General features: G+C 50.2%; 1 protein-coding gene across 3 annotated transcripts in view; it reads right to left on the reverse strand.

Moving 5' to 3' along the window:
* The window catches only part of ARHGAP32 (Rho GTPase activating protein 32), a 247,282-nt gene that overhangs the window by 167,634 nt on the left and 63,863 nt on the right, over positions 1–15,785 (reverse strand). Inside the window, exon 1 of one of the 3 annotated variants that reach the window (XM_063178516.1) lies at positions 15,033–15,090. The exons of the other annotated variants lie outside the window; for them this stretch is intronic. The gene's annotated coding sequence lies outside the window, so the exon portion shown is untranslated. Of the gene's footprint in view, positions 1–15,032; positions 15,091–15,785 lie in introns of those variants that run through there. 3 annotated transcript variants of the gene reach the window in all.

Raw genomic sequence — 15,785 nt, forward strand, 5'->3', positions numbered from 1 at the left:
CTGCAACCTTCAATTGTCCTGACTCATGCTGTCAGTAATAAAATACCCTCTTGGGAAAACAAATAAATAGACAAATGATTTGGTTAAGTGCCTACCAGTGAAAGCACACTGTCCATTATTTTGAAGGCATTCCAAAAGGTTGCAGGTCTGATGTGCTAGAGCGAGTGATGAAGGGATTTACAGTTTTGCCACTCTGACAAGGAAAAAAAACCAACAAAAAAAGCAAGTGTGGAGCAGCTTTTGAAAGCATTTGTCTCAAGCACCCAAAGGGTCGTCTGGAAAGTGAAAGCATTTCTATTCCACTGGCACTTGTGCAGAGCAGCAGGATAATAAAGTGACTGGGCTATTGCCCTTCCCAAAGCAATGAGATCTTGCTGAAAGCAGCACACATTAATCTCAGTGCCCAGGGAAAGGGCACTAAACAGTGCTCTGCCAGCCTCTCAGCCCCTCTCTCAGTAACCAGGATCATTTTAGAACTGACACCTGCAACAGAGACTTTCTAGTGCATAATGAGTAACTCAGCAAAAAGAGAAGGCTGTGAGAGAATGGGTAAAAATATAGTGAACAAAGGAGTGAAATTACAAGATATAATGCAGCCTCAGTGAATAGGGCAGCCTGACAGCAGAACTTCCAAATACTCCTGGTAAGGATGTGGCTTCCAGAGCCACGGAACAGGCAAGGAACCATCCTGGAAAAGCACCTGCTCCTTGCTCCCCCATTACCCCTATGCTGTCAGAACGCTCAGAAAAGACAGTTCCTCTTATCATCACAGCAGGGAAGAGTGCAGTGCAACAAAAACGAGCCTGGTCCCTAAATGTCCTTGCCAAGGAGGAGCGGGGTTCCCCGGCCATGGTGGGGGCGGTCCAAACCCCAGTGAGCCGGAGCCTCCGCTCCCTGCCAGGGCAGGGCTCAGGGCTCAGGGCTCAGGGCAGGGCTCAGGGCAGGGCTCAGGGCAGGGCTCGGGGCTCAGGGCTCAGGGCAGGGCTCGGGGCTCAGGGCAGGGCTCAGGGCTCAGGGCTCGGGGCTCAGGGCTCAGGGCTCAGGGCTCAGGGCTCGGGGCTCAGGGCTCAGGGCTCAGGGCAGGGCTCAGGGCTCAGGGCTCAGGGCTCAGGGCTCAGGGCTCAGGGCTCGGGGCTCAGGGCTCAGGGCTCAGGCCTCAGGGCTCAGGGCTCGGGGCTCGGGGCTCAGGGCTCAGGGCTCAGGGCTCGGGGCTCAGGGCTCAGGGCTCAGGGCTCAGGGCTCGGGGCTCAGGGCTCAGGGCTCAGGGCTCGGGGCTCAGGGCTCGGGGCTCAGGGTTCAGGGCTCGGGGCTCAGGGCTCAGGGCTCGGGGCTCAGGGCTCAGGGCTCGGGGCTCAGGGCTCAGGGCTCAGGGCTCAGGGCTCAGGGCTCAGGGCTCGGGGCTCAGGGCTCAGGGCAGGGCTCAGGGCTCAGGGCAGGGCTCGGGGCTCAGGGCTCAGGGCTCAGGGCTCGGGGCTCAGGGCAGGGCTCAGGGCTCAGGGCTCAGGGCTCGGGGCTCAGGGCAGGGCTCAGGGCTCAGGGCTCAGGGCAGGGCTCAGGGCTCAGGGCTCGGGGCTCAGGGCTCAGGGCTCGGGGCTCAGGGCTCAGGGCTCAGGGCTCAGGGCTCGGGGCTCGGGGCTCAGGGCTCAGGGCTCGGGGCTCGGGGCTCAGGGCTCGGGGCTCAGGGCTCGGGGCTCGGGGCTCGGGGCTCGGGGCTCAGGGCTCAGGGCTCAGGGCTCAGGGCTCAGGGCTCAGGGCTCAGGGCTCAGGGCTCAGGGCTCGGGGCTCAGGGCTCAGGGCTCGGGGCTCAGGGCTCAGGGCTCGGGGCTCGGGGCTCGGGGCTCAGGGCTCAGGGCTCGGGGCTCAGGGCTCAGGGCTCGGGGCTCAGGGCTCAGGGCTCGGGGCTCGGGGCTCGGGGCTCAGGGCTCAGGGCTCAGTCCCTGCCCTGCTCCCCCAGCGCCGGCTGGTGCCTCCCCAGGGGATGTGACTCGGTGATCAGTGTCCCCCCTCTGCTCCCAGGCAGCTCACACAGTGACACACTATTCCATGTGACAGCCCAAGCCACAGCTCCCTCTCTCCTCTGATGTTTTTCATTCTCAGAGACAAACGAGCTCACTTGAAATGTTCTCTGCAAACTTGGTGCAGAAATCGGGGCTGGGTTTTTTTTTTTAATAATTTTTCCTTATTTGGACAAACATTTCATAAACCATGGAGGCACAAAACAGGTTGGGTTGGGAGGGAGCTTAAAGACCACCCAGTGCCAACTCCTGCCACAGACAGGGACACCTTCCACTGTCCCAGGCTGCTCCAACCCCTGGCCTTGGGCACTGCCAGGGATCCAGGGGCAGCCACAGCTTCCCTGGGCACCCTGTGCCAGGGCCTGAACGCCCTCACAGGGAAGCATTTCCCCCCAATATCTCATTCAACCCTGCCCTCTGGCAGTGGGAAGCCATTCCCCTTTCTCCTGCACTCCAGGATCTTCAATTTAAGTATCTCTAAACTATCTCAGACACCTCTTCAAGCTTGCTCTGCTTTATTTTTCAAGCAGTATGTGAACAGGCAACACAACCCAGACCCAATGCCTCCCATTATGTCATGGAAAACCCACAGGAGAGAGCAGAGTTAGTTAAAAAGACAAACCTTTCTGTTCCTGAATGGAGATTGATATCTTTTTATATTCCCATTATATAATTAAAGCTTTCAACACACTTGTTTTATTGTAAATGCAGCAGTAATTAAATATGTTCTCTAAAATAACATGATTTTATTTCCCCTTGCAAGCAGATCCAGTGCACAGCTAGAACAGAAGATTTGCTGCCACACAAAATGTGTCTGCACGTGAAGCTTCCTGTTAGACCACACTCACACCATGCCAACACTTCCCACTTTCCCAGCTCCCACAAACAGTCAGCACCAACCCTTTGCTCACAAAGCAAGAGCAGGAATGGTGACAAAAGACAGGGAACCAGCCCCTTTCTCAGACCTGATGGCTGTTTTCCCCTGATATGGTGCCACACACTCATTACAGCACAGAGAGCCAGTCACGGTCAATTCACTTCTGCAAGCACACTCAAGTAGCAAAAATAATTATTTTTATGAAGTTCAGAGGCTCGTGACAGTGGCAAAAGGCATCCCTTGGTGTCCTTGCTTTTCCTTCCTGTTCTGCTGGCACAGAAAGTGTCAAACATCAGTGGGTGCTGTTTCTCTGATTTACTGACTATGGGGAGTGTTTTAGGATAGCTGGGAAAGGGGGAATATTTGGGAAAAGATATTTGAGAGACAAGGCATCAGTACTTTATACTTTATACAAATACTTTATTTATGGCATCAGCAAAAGCAAGAATATTTAATCCCATGAGAGTAAACACCTGGATATATTCTAATGTACTCACTGGCTGTTGGCGTCCTTTGAATTCCTTATTTCTCCAAAGTGAGCTGCATCCCAAGTTTTAAGAAATGCACATGCAAAGGTTAAATCGAGAGTGGGCAAACAACAGTATCCAGAAGGATCTGCAGTTTCTGTTTCAATATTCCCTCTCTCTAACAGTGCTGAACACAGAAACCTTCTTCCCAAACCAGTATTTCCTGTTTGTTCCCTGTGCTGCACAGGTGACTGCTGATCAGCACTTTCAGAACCTGATGGACAATGATAAAACACCTTTAAAGGCCCAGCTGCTGCAGGAATCCCAACACTCTGGCCAGAGCTTCCCACACATGACTCGGCAGCCAAGGGGGCTGGGGCACAGAGAGCTCAGCAGGTGACACCTCCACAGTCCACCCAACACCACAGCATCCATTTCATCCACAATTGCACAGCTCCTTTCCACCAGGCAGCAGCAGTCTGAGGTTCTGTTCCTCCTGTTCCTGTGCACCCAGACTTTGCTTTGTCCTTAGCAGGCACCAAGGAAACTTCTGTCTGCACAGGAGAGAACGGGCCAAAACCCTCACCTTCTGTTCTTTTATGAGCCACTGGGGATTTGTCAAAAACGTTCCCTAAGCAGAGGCACATCCTGATTCAGAAAGGGGCCAGGTACTAATTAAACATCCTGTGTGTGCAGCAGCAAGGGTTTTACATCTCAGTGGTGTCTGTTTCCAATGCCATATCCAATGTCTGTTCCTTGTTAGCTGTAATCAGATCCAAAATCTCATTTACAAAGTCTGCATCAGGCAGAGCAGCACCTTTTCTCCCAGTGTCACTGGAGTTTGTGAAAAGTTACACACTCCAAAGTCAAGGTGATATTTCAGATATCTCAACAGGATACCCAAAAATAATAAAAAGTACAGATCCAAGTTGCTGTCATTTCCCTGTGGGAGGCACAGAGCCACTCCACAAGCAGGGAACGTTATCCCAGTGCCTCTTCCAGTACCTGAACCTCCACCTTGACCCAGGCAGAAGAGAAGATGAGGTTACCTGCTGGTCTTTTGCAAATATTTATAAAGCCCTACACAGAGCAGGAGATGCTGCCACAGAACCTTACAAACCTGTGTGAAGCTGTACTTGAAATCCCCTCCAAAGAAAACAAGAAGTGTGCGCACATTTAACAATATGCGTGCAGAAAAAATGTCCTGCTGCTGGTTTTCACGGAGCTGAGCAGAAATGGGGAAGTATTTTTACTGCCAGACCAACCCCCAGGACTTACAAGACCTGTACAGATGTCCTTGGGACTGGCCATGACCTTGAATTATAAGCATATTAAAACAATGTTAGAATTTCTCACAATTTCACTGCAAGTCTCTCAGCATTTCATATTTTCTAAGCTCCAGTCATGGAGTCAAATGGTGATGAAATATTCTCAGTTTTCAGTATCACTATTAAATCATCTTGTGGAGGAAATGTGAACAACATGACCCATCTTGCATATAAAAACTCAAACTGGACAGCAAATAAAATTATAATCAAAGCACACCTTGAAAGGCATCATTTTTAAAGTCAGACTTGTGATTTTCAGAAACTTGATCGCTGTTTTTTAAATGCTGGAGGGGCCACTCCTACCACGGATAAAAAGTTACCACGAAAGGTGAGCATTTCTTTAAAACGAATCCTCGGGTGCAGAAATGAAGGGCTCAGGGCAGGGAGTCAGTGCTGGACCACAGGGAACCCTGAGGGGGCCACGGGCCCTGGGCAGAAGAAATTCAACAGCAATGGACAGAGGAAAAGCCAAACCCCTCCCTGGGAGATGACAGGAACATGGTATAATCAAACAAATTTCAGGCACAAGTGCAAACTTATAAAAGGTCAGTTCACTGCACGAGAAAAATCAAACAAGTACATGAAGGAGAAGTCCATACTGCTTCCACTCATGGACTTGTTTTCCATTTTCAAAGGGAAAGGGGAAGGGGGAAGGAAGAGGAGGAGGTGCAATATATGCAAGTGCATTTTAGCTTTTTCACTCTACTCTTGTGTATACATGTAATTTTAGTAATTTTCAGTCCATCCCAAAGGTACTGCATTCTCCTAACAGCACTGCATGGCAGCTCTGAGACAGGCCCTCTCTTTCACCCAGCTTTATCTCATCCCTTGATCTAACAGCTGCTCCAAAAGCCAGTCAGATCTGCCAATGCAGCACTTGTGAAGGAAGAATAGAAAATGACGATTACCTCATACCACTCCAGATACTTTTTCTCTTCTGATGCCTGGTTGTGCTATTTGCTAGGAGAATTAACCCCACTGTACACAGATATGAGGACTGAACACAAAGAAAACACATAACTGAAAATACACTGGAATTTTCTGTTGGTAATTTCTGCCATGATGGTTTTATAAAGTGTGAAGAGCAGCGTTCACAGGGTGTGAGGAGGTAAATGTATAAGGCATGAAGAGAGTAAAATAAAAACCTGAGAAATAGTTTACCAAGTCAGCTTGAACTTTTTCCCTTTCAGTAATATTTTCCAGCAATTTGCCATCACAGCTAGGTGGTGTTAGCACCCAAGTACATTATTTTTAACACCCTTCCTACTGCTCAAAGGAGCAGAAAGTGCTGCACAGGCCCAGGAGGAGGTTCCCACTCCATGAACCAGCAGGGTGTACTTTCACCATTGTTCTAAAGCCACTGAAATCTGCAATTATAGAGCATTCCTCATGTGTCATTAAACCTGTCTCCACAGAATCCAGAGGAAAAGCACATGGTAAAATCCCTAAGTGGTACCACACTCTTTCAAAGGGTTGTGCTCCAGGAGGTAGGAGTTATTCTGAAGCACATTGGTGCTAGAGGGCACAGGGACCAGAGCCATTGATAACCGATGGAACAGTTCATTCTGCACAAATACACTCCTTTTGGGTCCTCTGCCTGCAAATTAACCCATCCTGGCTTTCTGAACGCACACAAAACTCATCTTCACAGCAGCAGGTTTGAAGCCCTTCCCTCCTGCCCCGGCAGCCGAGCCCCCAGCGAGCCTCAGTGCCCGCAGCCGAGGGAGCTCAGGGCTCTGTGCTGGCAGGGCTGTGCTGGCAGGGCTCAACAGCAGCTGCATTCCAGCTGGCAGCCCTGCTCCTGCTGCTGCCCAGCCAGCCCCAGAGCCCCCAGCCCTGCTCCTGCTGCTCCCCAGCCAGCCCCAGAGCTCCCAGCCCTGCTCCTGCTGCTCCCCAGCCAGCCCCAGAGCCCCCAGAGCCCCCAGCCCTGCCTCTGCTGCTCCCCAGCCAGCCCCAGAGCCCCCAGAGCCCCCAGCCCTGCCTCTGCTGCTCCCCAGCCAGCCCCAGAGCCCCAGAGCCCCCAGCCCTGCTCCTGCTGCTCCCCAGCCAGCCCAGCAGGGCCCAGAGCCCCCAGCCCTGCTCCTGCTGCTGCCCAGCCAGCCCCAGAGCCCCCAGCCCTGCTCCTGCTGCTGCCCAGCCAGCCCCAGAGCCCCCAGCCCTGCTCCTGCTGCCCAGCCAGCCCCAGAGCCCCCAGCCCTGCTCCTGCTGCCCAGCCAGCCCCAGAGCCCCCAGCCCTGCTCCTGCTGCCCAGCCAGCCCCAGAGCTCCCAGCCCTGCTCCTGCTGCTCCCCAGCCAGCCCAGCAGGGCCCAGAGCCCCCAGCCCTGCCTCTGCTGCTCCCCAGCCAGCCCAGCAGGGCCCGGAGCTCCCAGCCCTGCCTCTGCTGCTCCCCAGCCAGCCCCAGAGCCCCCAGAGCCCCCAGCCCTGCTCCTGCTGCTCCCCAGCCAGCCCCAGAGCTCCCAGCCCTGCTCCTGCTGCTCCCCAGCCAGCCCAGCAGGGCCCAGAGCCCCCAGAGCTCCCAGCCCTGCTCCTGCTGCTCCCCAGCCAGCCCCAGAGCCCCCAGCCCTGCTCCTGCTGCTCCCAGCCAGCCCCAGAGCTCCCAGCCCTGCTCCTGCTGCTCCCAGCCAGCCCCAGCAGGCCCCAGAGCTCCCAGCCCTGCTCCTGCTGCTCCCAGCCAGCCCAGCAGGGCCCAGAGCCCCCAGCCCTGCTCCTGCTGCTCCCCAGCCAGCCCAGCAGGCCCCAGAGCTCCCAGCCCTGCTCCTGCTGCTCCTCAGCCAGCCCCAGAGCCCCAGAGCCCCCAGCCCTGCTCCTGCTGCTCCCCAGCCAGCCCCAGAGCTCCCAGCCCTGCTCCTGCTGCTCCCAGCCAGCCCAGCAGGGCCCAGAGCCCCCAGCCCTGCTCCTGCTCTCGGGGCTCCTGCGGCAGCGCGGCCAAGCACCAGCCCCACTGCTCACTGCCTGCTCCACGGCTCCTCTGGAACCAACTCACAGCCTCTGCAACCATCCTTGCTCCGACATCCCCCTGCCAAACCAGACACGAGAAATCAGGAAAATCAGAATCAAGGAAGTGAATTCAATTGTCCTGGAAGGGAAATCTTTATCTTCAGAGAGTACTGTGGCCAAGTGGCTCGGATTTTCCTTTGCCAATGGTTCCAACCTGAGCACTGAACTAAGTAACAAATTCTCAGGAAAATAAAGCTCACTCCTGAAATTCATAAGCAGCAAAGCCAAGACCAGGACTGATGTCATCTGCTGTGAAGACTCTGCAAATCTCACCATTCTTTCTAAAGGGACAGTGACAGCAGCAGCCAAGCACTCTCTGTCTTACCAGCCCCAAATGGAGAGAAGAACAGAACAACAAATAAAAGGAGTTTTGCCTTTTGTGTGTGAATTTTGGGATTTAAAAGTGTCTTGAATACATATTTTAAATGAGTTAAGAGGTGATCCTGAGCCTAAAAAGCAAGAAAAGGGATTGGGAAAGGTCAACACAAACAGCCGCCGTACAAAACACAACACTGCATTCAGGATCTTTCGGCATCTGGAATTATTTGTGAGCAGCTGCTCCTGAGAAGTTCCATGTGTGGTCAAACACTGAAAAGGGAGAATGTGCTCAAACCCAGGAACATTTGCTGGAGAAAGCTTTTTGTGTGAATCATGTGTCTCCAATGTTTGTTAATACTGAAGAGTGCAGAAAAGCTGTATTATTTCTGCAAATCATCAGTCCTGCACACAAGGGAAGAAGCAACATCTCTGACAAGGTTCTACCACTCCAGAACTGAGGAAAAGCCTTTTTTGTTAACTGCAGAGACACCAGGGGGAAATTGGGGGAAATTAATTAAAAATGAGGCATGGACTTCACACAGAAAGGGCTGTAAGCTGGGCAGATATCCAGCGAGATCTAAAAAACAGATTCAGGCAGGTTTCCATGAACTATGTGACAAAACTGTTATCACCTCAACAAGGCTAAAAACACAGCATAAACAAAGCCCAGGAGCACAACACAGCTTCAGAATCAATGCTTAGTTGGAGTTTTGGTTCATTCTGTGCTGCTTATATGTATACATAAATATATATACACACATATAAACACACACAGGAACTGTGAGAGTTCTTCTTCTTCATTTTGGTTCTATTTTAAAGAAAAAGCTTCCCGTTTTGCACTCAGAGGCAATCAATCATGGATGATTTTATAAGCAGGATAAAATGTAATTCAGGTGTCCATTTGCATTCCTAAACCAGACCACGAAGTGTGTCATTTTAAAACAACAAACTTCATTAGAAACAGCAAACTTTTTTAGGGTGAAGCTGGTAAGGAAAGCCAAGGCAAGGAGCTAAGGAAGTTTCAAGTGCCCCAGGACAACACTGTGCCTGCACGCCACATGAACTGTGAGAGAAAAAGGAAGGAATTGGTATGTCTAACATGGCTTTTTCCCCACAAGAACTTCACTTGTGGTGCTGGGAGCTGTCACAGTAGTTTTTCCAGTAGCATAATTATCTCCCCATGAAACTTGCTTCCCTCTCCAGAGTCCAGAGGGAAAAAGGAGGGGGTGTTTGTCTTTTCTTTCAATAATGAACCTCTGGCTGGCAGCCTCAGCAGCTCTGCTGTTTCCCAAACTCATGCTGGCTCCAAGGCTGCAGATGGAAGCTCAGCTCCTCCATCATCCCAACAACCACATCCCACCATGTCTCATAAAGAACAACTCTGGGCTTTGCCAGAGCAGACCCCACACACGAGCAGCAGAGCTCTGACTTTCACAGCTTCCCAGGGGGATGTGAGGATCAGATATGGAAGAGGTTTGTTAATCTCATCATATTGCTCCTGCAGAAAGTGATGAGCAACTGTGGCATTATTAAACAAATTCATTTGTACACAAAAAAACTCAACACAGCTTTGGTTAACCTTCTGGGCACAAATTTAATGGTTCTCTGCAACCACAAATACCAGGATTAAAGAACGACCATCCTCTGAAATTGATATCTGGTGTGTGTTGGCCTTGTTCCCCCACCGTTAACAGTGAACGGAGATTCCCAGCCCATGAAAATCTAAAAGTGCTTTCATGTGTGCCCAGAAGCAGCTCCCCTGGTACCACACAGAGCTGCAAAAGTCCCTTTAAATGAAGCTGTCAACACTGAGCATTAGATGAGACCCTGCAAGATGAAGACATCAGTATAGTTTCCTCTTCTTGCTCTATTTTTCACAAGCCATACCTTGTTTCTGGCTAGCCAAGTCCTCCAGCAAGCCTGCTCCCCTCTCAGTGTTCCAAATGGGACCAATCTAACTGCAGAAAAGGCTCAGATCTGCTCCTACCCTCTGGCTGCTCCCTGGGCTGACACCACCAAGAGCTGGTTTTGCAGTAGATTTTGCTTATGCAAAAGTATGTCAGGAGGAGTCACTGCCTTTATCCTCACAGGAGGGTGCCTGAGTACCCAACACCTGGTATCGAATTTGTTACAGCACATGCCCAAGGTCAAAACCCACTCTTATTTCACCTGTAGCAAGGGCTTTGCTGGGTGCCTGATGCCATTCAAAGTTCTACTAAAGGAAACCATGAAAATCTGGTCCTGGTCCCTCTTCCCATCAAATTATGAGATTTGCTCACAAACCATGAAAAAAAAAAAAAGGTACCAAGTAGTTAAGCACTCTTTTTATCTACTTTTTGGCTCTCAATTGCATGGACTTTGGGTTGTCAAAAGCCTTCTTGTAGCACACCCTCATCAGAACACAGATTTTCAGAGCCACTGTAGGCATATACACTTAAAATAGTTGGATATTTTATGTCAATAATTTTTTTAAAAGCATGGCATGCACTGGCACAGCACATTTACACTCCCAAAACAGAAGCCAGCACAGTGACACTACAAAGAGATACAATGCTCATTTACAAATGACATTTATCTCATACAGCAAGCAAAGCTATTCCACTAAAGTATCAGTAAGAGCAAATGCACAGAGAACAGCAGACTGAAAAGGCTTGGAAATATTGTATTTATTATTTCTGAAAAAAGTTTGTGTGGTATCTTGTTATGTTTCACTTCTAAAAGGACAAAGCCTTCTGAAATACACAAAAGAAAACAAGTGGCCAGAGAATCAAGCCAGTTTGCACAATTAAAATACTCCTTAAGGGCTGAAATCTCATCTGCCACATTCCAGTCCTGAACAAAGTTTGGAGCACTAATTTATAAACATTTTGAGAAATCTTTGACTATTCAATAGCCCTGTGAGTAGGAAGATCTATGTATAATGCACAATGAAAGGGAGAAACCCCAGCGCGCTGGCGTTCATCAGTGTCACACTCGGAACAGGGACACACACCCGGGGATCCAGGGGAGAGTCACAGCCACAAAACTGCCCCTTCCAAGGGTGGTTAAATCCCACCAGGGCAGCACACTGCACTAAATCCATCTGCCAGGAGAAAGCCACCACCACCACTGGTCGTGTATCAGCTCTGTGTCCAGCTCTGTTCTTATTCCAGAAAAGCCAGAGGAGGCCTCAGCTAAAACTGCCCCCAGCTTGAACTGTCTGAGGCGAGAAACAAAGAGCTGAGTTAAACTTTCCTCAATGCCAATGAACAAGGGCTTTCTGGTCTTTAACATTATGGGAAGTATCAGGTTTGAAGTCCTTCCCCAAGCTGGATTAACTGGAGAATTCAGACCTTTGAGGAGCCTCGGAGTGAGCCTGCAGTGAGCCAGTAACCCAAGGAGCAGCAATGCTGTGTCACCTCTGGCTGCCTCAGGAGTTTAGTCAGGCGTGGCACCTGCTGATGGGAGAGGCAGGGCCCAACCCTTTATAAATGCACTAAAATCTGACACAGATGATCCCACACATCCAGCCTGTTCCTGGGCACGCCCGGCTCTGCCAGTACAGCTACTGCAACCAAGGGTGGCCTCTGCCACCAGACAGCTCCTCGGACCAGACTGAAGGAAAACTAGAACAGACCTTTTAGCAAGTACTGCACTTTTACTGCTGTTTTTCCCAGGGGAAGAAGCAAACTAGATTAGATGTGGATTGCGTAAGGAGAGGCAACTGATGGAAGAGCAGGTGTTACATCACCTCCAAGGTGTCTCCAGAGGTGCTGGGAAAACTAATTCCACAATCACGCTTTCAGAAGGAGTGAACACGGATGTAAGAAATGCTGGACTACAAATGGCACATTAAAGCAAGGTACCAAGTTCAAATTCCTCCTTCTTCTGTCATCCCCACTCTAAATCACACTGGATCTTCCCATCAGCCAAAGGAACAGCTGGCAGTGTGAAATGCACCCAGGTGCTGAGGGTTATCCTTCAGCTTCTTTCTGGATCCCCAATCCAGGCATGTTTGCATGCTCCAGAAACAGCACACACAACCTCCTCCAACAAATACACAACAGAGAGCAGCTGAGTAGCTGCACCACTCCATCCTAAGGAGCTGGATGGAATTCTAGAAATGCCCACTCCTTCTCAGCCCCTGCCACTGCATCCTGTCACCATTCCCAATATTCAAAAAAAAACCACACCAAAGATGTACATGTGCCTGTTTTTTCTCTTTACATGAAAAGACACCGGAGTCTACCCTGCTCTGACTCAACAGCTAAAGAGCGCCTGCTTTGGTCTTTATCCTCAGGACTGGGAAGCTCAGATCCCATCCCACTTCTCCTGTTTTCTGTCCATCACATCCACTGTTTCAAACTCACCTTATTTCTTCTTTTCACCAGGGATTCTGTGGGGTTTTTTTCCTCTTTTCTTTAGGCTGATAACTGAATAGTAGCTGGGAATAACATTCCTTTTTTTCAACATAGGTGAAAACTAAGAATTTAATTCCTTTTAATGACAACTATCACAAGCATAATATCAAAAGATTAAACTGCAGTCCCTGACACCAGAGCATGAAGTTTTCATAAAGTATCAAATAATAAGGAGAAACACGGTTCAACACAAAGGAAGATTAAACCAAAATGCTTGACAAAGCGGGATTAAATGATTATTTTTGTATTTTTGATATAAATACTGAGGATATGTGACATAGGACATTGTTACACTGGTTGTTGCAAAAAGACCTGGGGGAGCCAAGGACGTGCTCACTAAGGGATGATAAAGCTGTCCCCTCCTTGCACAAGAAAAAACGTGGGGGTTTTTTCCATGGAAAGCATCCCAGGGGGCCGGAGCATGGGAAAGCTGTGTGCCGGAGCTGGAGGGCAGGCAGAGGTCAGCAGGACAGGCAGCTCAGGATGGGCAGGGGACACGCTGTGACACCCAAGCCACCACCCCGGGCTGCCCGTGCCGAGCGCCAGCTCCGAACATCAACCCCCAGCCTGGCTCCGGAGATATTCCCCATCCCTGGAACACACAGGGCTCTGCCCTCCCAGCCACTGCCCTGAACCAGCTCAGCACTGCTGCTTTCTGCCCCTCTTCCCCCAGCCCCAAAGCCACTGTCATGGGCAGGACAAGGACTCTGCAGCCCTCCCATGTGCCACTCAGAAAAGGACGTTTTTCCTCAAGAAAATCTGCATCAGCACAGCACATTCACTTTGACATCAATAACCAGCAAACTCCCCGCACTCCAAGCATCCATCAGGAGCACTGGAGTGAGAGCAGGAAGTTAAAAATACTCCTATAATCCTGTTAAATGCAAGCTTTGCTTCCAAAAAACAATACCAATTTTATCTCTGTGCTGAAAGGCAGGACATGAGCAAGAGATCTGCATTCAGAAAGCCAACCAAAATAAGCTCATCCTTAGTTCTGTCATACTCTGGACTCTCTGCACAAGTGACAAAAAAAGGGCATGTAGCTGCCAGAACTAAAACCTATTTAATCTGCAGACTTCTTGGATGACAAGATCCATTCGGAGGAAAACTGCATAGATTTTATCAAACCACTGCTAAACTGTCTTCAGCCAGAAACCTCATATTGTACATACTGACATTGCCAGCTTCTCACAAATATCAAAGCTCTCATTCCCAAAGGAATTCACACCAAACACAAATTCTGTAGTTCCTATTTACAAAATTCCCTCTGGTAAGCCTGTGGTTCTATCCTTGGGTAACAACATATTGCCAATATATTGCATTTTGTGCTTTTTCCATGACAAAGGAAGCCAGGGAGTGTAAAGCCTTCAGCATTAGCGCACTAGACACAGTTAATTTTTAAATACAGTTTTGTTTCCAAGTAAGTGGAACCAAAATTTTCCAACTACTTTTCTCACAGTGCCCAAGTCAAACAATGAGCAGATATCCAGCAGCAGCTTTCCTAAGGACAAAATATTTCAAGGAAGAAAGAAAACACAGACAAATTCAAAGAAATTTTGCAGTACTGATGGTGAGCTACTCTCCTTCAGTTTCTGGCAGTGTAAGTGAAGTAGGAGGAGTCAGCATAAATTACCAAGACTTTGTTGATAATGTATTAAACAGTGAAATAAGAATCTGCGTCTCCAGCTTCTGGCACCTTGGTTCATAAATAACTTCTGGTGTGGTAAAACTGCCTTGATCTGTAACCCAGGTAGGTGGTAACAGCAAATTTTAACTGATACTGGGTCCACAGCTCCCTCCTTTTTACCTCAGCAGTAAATATTTATTCACTTTCAGCCCTTAAGTAGAAAATCCCAGTGGAACTGCAGCAGCACCAGGCATACTTCCTATCAGGCAGAGCACAAACCCGAGCCCAGGGTGAAGGAGATGATTTGCCCTGAAGATAATCAGCACTGCCTCATTCCACAAGAATTTTAACAACACACATAAGATAACCTGGCCCTCCAGAACTACTGCTCCTAAACCCATATCCCACCAACGGTTCTTAGTTATCCATTAGAAAGGGAGAAAAATACACTCAGCAAAGAGCCCTTGTGACTATTGCTGCTTTCACACAAAGTACACACTGTGTGCTCCTCTCTGCTATGCACAGGATATAGTACATTTTTTAGTAGAAAAAATGCATTTTCTGTCATGCTGATAACCGCATTCTGCACACTTTACCAGAAAATGCCTCAAGGACTCCTGTCACAAAAAGGATGGGATGCAAAATTAGACTTTGTCTGCTTTCTGCATGCTGGTGGGAGCTGCACAGTGTAATGTGGCTGAAGCAGGCAATTAACCTTTCTCCATTCAAACGCTCAACCACTTCAGACACACAGTCATCTACATGGATTAAAAAATACAGCAAATATTAAAATGAGCTTGCATTTGCTAGGTGGGAACGCCACGCTTGCCTTCCTTAATCCCGCTCTACATTTTTATTAGGCATCGCCGGCTCTGACCAAGTGTGAAACAATTACATCCCTCGGAGACACGGTCTCCGCACGCCATTGATGAGGGTTAAAATAAAGGAGGGGAAGGGAGGCCCGTCCCGGAGGAGCGTCCTGAGGGTACGGCTGGCACTGACCTGTGCGATCCATCGAGGCCGCTCCCGGCTCCGGCTCCGGCTGCGGCTCCGGCTGCGGCTCCGGCGGTGCCCGCGGCGAGCGCGGCCGAGCGGCTGCCGGGGAAGGCGGCGGCGGCGCCGGTCCCTCCCTCCATGTTGCGTGTACGGCACACAGCGAGCACAGAGCGCAGATCACACACAGCACAGAGCACAGAGCACACACAGCACAGAGCACACACAGCACAGAGCACAGAGCAGGCAGCACACACAGCACACACAGCACACACAGCACACACAGCACACACAGCACAGCCCAGCACAGCACGCCCGGGCCCGCGGCAGCAGCGGGAGGGAAAGGCCGGGGAAGGAGGGAAGGGGCAGCGGCTCGGGCAGGGGCTGCTCCCGCGACAGCCCCGCCGCGATGCTCCGGAGCCCCGGGTTTAACCCCCCCCAAAAAGGGATGTTTATAATGGAAAAGCACAAGGCAGCTCGCGGATCTGGGCTCCCATCCTGCCCTCCCTCAGCAGCACCGATTCATGTTTTCCTGAGGCTGCTACAGGCATTTCAGCTGTAACCCTTTCCCGGGTGCAGGAGGAAAAGGCGTCTCTTGTCATGATCACCTCCATCCCCATCCCTCGGATACACGCAGGGATGTTTTCACCTGCTCTGCATGGTCCAACCCCTAAATAACACTTAAACAAGTGACCAGTAAGGACCTTACAAGCAGGAGTTATTCCCAGTTCTGCCAACTGCTTAACCTTGGATATATCACAG

Source organism: Melospiza melodia, chromosome 29, assembly GCF_035770615.1.
Source record: "Melospiza melodia melodia isolate bMelMel2 chromosome 29, bMelMel2.pri, whole genome shotgun sequence".
NCBI lineage: Eukaryota > Metazoa > Chordata > Aves > Passeriformes > Passerellidae > Melospiza > Melospiza melodia.